The sequence below is a fragment of the Vulpes vulpes genome, chromosome 9 (assembly GCF_048418805.1).
Source record: "Vulpes vulpes isolate BD-2025 chromosome 9, VulVul3, whole genome shotgun sequence".
Lineage (NCBI taxonomy): Eukaryota > Metazoa > Chordata > Mammalia > Carnivora > Canidae > Vulpes > Vulpes vulpes.
The window spans coordinates 79,337,831-79,342,276 of NC_132788.1; the positions used below are offsets into that span (position 1 = coordinate 79,337,831).

General features: G+C 39.9%; 1 non-coding gene across 1 annotated transcript; it reads right to left on the reverse strand.

Annotated features, from left to right (window-relative positions):
- Positions 1 to 3,178: 3,178 nt before the first annotated feature.
- LOC112913346 (U4atac minor spliceosomal RNA) lies at positions 3,179 to 3,312 on the reverse strand. The gene has a single exon (XR_003233674.1). It is a non-coding gene; the product is annotated as a U4atac minor spliceosomal RNA (small nuclear RNA).
- Between the last annotated feature and the right edge of the window lie 1,134 nt (positions 3,313 to 4,446).

Here is a 4,446-nt window from a genome sequence, read left to right on the forward strand (position 1 = left end):
AATGGCCTTTCATAATTTGGATGTATACATAGTATTGATGATCTGATATGATATCCATGCTGTTGCTTCCCTCTGGTCCTTCCTTCCTTCTTGACCTAGGCCTACATTCCTGCTACCTTTACCAGGACCTCCGATGGTTGTCATGGTCAAATTACTAAAATACAAACAAGTTGTTGTTTTTTCTTTCTTTTTCTTTTGGTTCTGCCACATGCAGTAATGTGCTATTTATTATCTGCTCTGACTAATCCTCACTTCATTTCTAATGCTCAGCATTTTCCTTTCTGTGGAGAGCCATACATTGGCAGGAGTTCAAGGAAAGGCTGAAAATGCTTCGTAGAAACTATTTTAATCCCAAACAGTTAACGTTTGGAGAACAGGTTGAAACATATGTAATATAGGCACCAAAATGTAGGCAATTATCTCCACAGGGCAAAAGGGGACAGAGAATAAAGGCCATGCTGCCCTGAGGTCGAGGGTAAAGAACTGAAGAAACACCTTCCTTGGCTTTCCAAGGGTCACAGTGTCAACCAAAGAATGAAATGATAAGACAAATGGAACAGCTTGATAACAACCAAATGGGTGTATTTCATTCGCACAATTCAAGCCTGACTACTGGAGTTCTTATCCTGTCCACTGACAGCCATTCTGAGCATTGTAACAAGAACCAGAACTTGATGTCTAGAAATTCCTAATGGTACTCTGTACAAAGTGGATGAAAGGTGACAAGCCAGAGGGAATGCGTGCAGAAATTTTGACTCAAAAATCCTGTGACTTTCAGTGATTCTTTGTGTTGGCTTCAACCTTTGAACAATGTAAAGACAATAGCTGCTGCCTAATGTTTCTGAAGATAGAAATGGATGTCCCAGAGTTAGAGAGTAGGTTTTGTTTAAATCATGTTGTGCTGTTCTTGGAGCATTGCACAGGACACAACATGCTGCCTCTCTCATGGTTTCATCTTGTCATTTAATCATGTGTATTCTCATACACACGCACACACACACACACACACCATCTTTGGTAAAGCACTATATGTTACATTGCTGTAAGGCAGCATTATTATTCAATATCTACCATGCAGCTATTATGCAGTGTGATTTTCAGAAAGGAAGAACACTGTCAGAAGCTTAATACCACCTTGCAGGATCAGTTAGGGGAAAAATATGAGCTAAGGAGGCGGAAATCCTTGTTTAGAATTACAGAGAAATTATGACAAGCTGTGAAAAGTTCCATAGGCTTTTGTAGCACTGAAATCTTTCCTCTAGGACCAACTTCTATGAAAATATACTACGCCTGGAATTTGCCCTGTCAAAGCCAGACATATTTTTTTAATTGAATCTTGCTCTGAGAGTAGTGAATTTTTTTCCCCATCTGTAATTTGCTTTTTATGTGAATGGAGAGATGTTCTGTTTCTCTTCTTTGGAGGGTTGTCGTATTCCTGTAAAAACAATCAATGTTGGGCCATTTATCTCTTGCTTCATCAAACTGTGATGTGGGCTATAAGTACGTGTATGTTCGCAATATAGATTTTTTATTTCTGTATTTTACAGTCATATTATTGGCAAGTGGCTCTCATTTATTTTCCAGAACATTTCTAAGCTGATGACAACTCTTTAGTCTTTGTTTGTTAACTGTGTCCTGTCTGTCTACCTTTTCATGTAATAATTGCTTTCAGGGAATAAAACAGAAATGGGGTATTGCTTTGTTTAATATTTTTCAAATCAAATACCCCATAGCACAACCATCTGTGAAAATACATTTCAGCTTTCATCAAATTCTGCCAAGACTTTTTTGAGGATTAATAATCCCTTCATGTGGCATGTTTCTATGGCTAATGTAATTTTGTTGGGCAAAGCCTAGGTTATATTTATGTTCTGACTCAGGTTAAAAAAAAAAAAAAAGGCTTGTTGAAGAGAGAAAAAAAAATGAATATTTTCACTCCTAAGTTTGTGTTACTAGCAGAACAAGTGCCTTTGAAATGGAAAATATTGTTGAGAGGCTTTTCTTGGTGGAAAATGTGGAAGTAAAAGCTATATTCATTATTCTTATATGTGGAGTCCAATTCTGTATCAGTGAATGGCCCTTAACAGAGCTACATACATATTAGCAGAACATGGACTGCCTGGTGCCTTTCAAAGTTTTTCTTTGATTTATTCTGGGGAAAGGGTCTTGTGCCTCAGTTATTTCCTCTCAGCAATTGTGACCTTGTCCTTCCTGCCCATCTTTATTTTTTTTAATTTTTTTTAATTATTTATTTATTTATGATAGTCACACACACACACACAGAGAGAGAGAGAGAGAGAGAGAGATAGAGGCAGAGACACAGGCAGAGGGAGAAGCAGGCTCCATGCACCAGGAGCCTGACGTGGGATTCGATCCCGGGTCTCCAGGATAGCGCCCTGGGCCAAAGGCAGGCGCTAAACCGCTGCGCCACCCAGGGATCCCCCTGCCCATCTTTATGTTCTACATATGATTTTCCCACTTTCCATTCCCTAAAGCCCCAGTAACACAGAGCTGTTGCATGTCAGGGGAAGTGAGGCAGGTTGTGGCAGGGACTCCAAAATAGGATACAACATGAAGTAACTAGAATTTTATTAAGGCACTCCATTGTCTTTGAGTTTCTTGGCTACTTCTTCCCATAGGAATTTCTTAAAGGGTATTTGTAGTCTCATGTTCTGGATTCCCACCATATTGCTAGAGCTCCTGTCCCCAGACTGTCCTAATTCTCTGCATTTGGCTGGGAAACAAGACGTACTCAAATGTGGTCATTGAGAAGAATGTAGTGAAGGCACTCTTATTTATAAAGCCATAGGCCAAGTGTAGGGAAATAAACTACGTACAATCAGTTCTGTTATAACACTTGTTTTGAAAACACCGATTTATCCCAATGCCATTGGTATCTCCTGGAACATTCTGGGCCTAGCTTTGCATTTGCTTATGTGTGATTACATCCATGAAAAGCATTTGGTGAACGCAGAAATCTGCACCCAGTTGAACCAAACAGTGGAGAAACACACAAAATGCACACTCCTTCCCTTAAACATCCACTTTACATCTCAGTTCACCACCTTGTCACATGCCACACCATTCCCACCTGCTATAGGAACTTCCTTTCACATTTCAAATTCGCTTCCTGCTGCCACTATGCAACAGTTCCCAAGCTGCAACCCACATGAAATGTACTTCCAAGCAAACTCCAAGATCTTTTCAAGGTAAAATATCTATCGTCTCTGAGTGTTTCTTGTTAAGGCATTAGCAGTACTGCCCTCACTAGGAGCTCATTGGACAGTAGTGCAACCTCAAGAAAAGGATGATTTCTCTGCGTGTTTCTTAATCATGTCACAAGTGTAACACTGTCAACTATTTTTATTAGATCCCTGTTTTTAAAATGTCATAGATAGTTTGTGTCTGTGTGTGCCTTCCATTTCTCCATAAACCTCTTGGTAGTTTTTGCAAAATTCTGTGTAGCATGATGATTTTCAAGAATACATATGTTGCTTATAGCAGACTGCATGTTGGAGCACCCTGTGGCTGAGAAGAGCAGGGAGCTGTCATTGCTTTTGGGCCAGAAGGGCCAGGACAGAGAAACAGTCTCTGGACCCTGAGGGGAAGGGGCCCTAGAGCAGAGGGTTGCTTAGCATCTGCTAGCCAGAGGCCTAGCATAAAGATAGCCTAGGGAATAAACACCCTGTACTCACTCCGCTCCCACTCTCCAGTCTTTGGCAGTTACCTCCTATTGGCAGAACCCAACTGGAAGCCAGGGGGTTAGGGAGTCTGTTTATTGCCCTCCACAGAGGACAAGTTAAACACAGTGCGTAGGGCAGGACCAAGGAATGGATATGAAGTCATCCTCTTACCCAACACCATTAGGGAAGTTACTTTTTAAGGAACCGTTTTTATTTTATTCCCTAAATCAACTTTATTCTTCTCTTTCTGGATCTCTTATCTAGGCTGGGGGTTGAGGACATTTATAAAGGTGTTTTTCTAAACAAAGGAAAACTTTCTGCCAAAAAAAAAAAAAAAAAAAAAAAAGAGAATCTGCACTCCTTCTAATCCACCAATTGAAATAGCCAATTTAAAAAATAACACATTTCTTCCCACTTCTCATTATATACTCACAAATAACTGTATCCGTCATTTCCACTTGAACCCCCTTCGAAGGGCAAACATGTTTTCACCTTTAATATTTGAATTTTGCCCAGATTGGTTGGATACTGTTGCATAATTCACTACTTTTTGTGCTTGGTCAAAAATAAGAATATCAAATGGATGGTATAACTTACTTGCTGATATATTGCTCTACAATTTGGAGACTGGCTTTTCTTATAGTTCCATTAAAAGACAATTGGCTATTTTCTTCTCATCTGTAAGTACTGGAATGAGAAGAAGGGGGCTTGAAATGAGTCTCTGTAGGTACTGCCCATTTTCCTGATGCCCCAGCTTGATCTG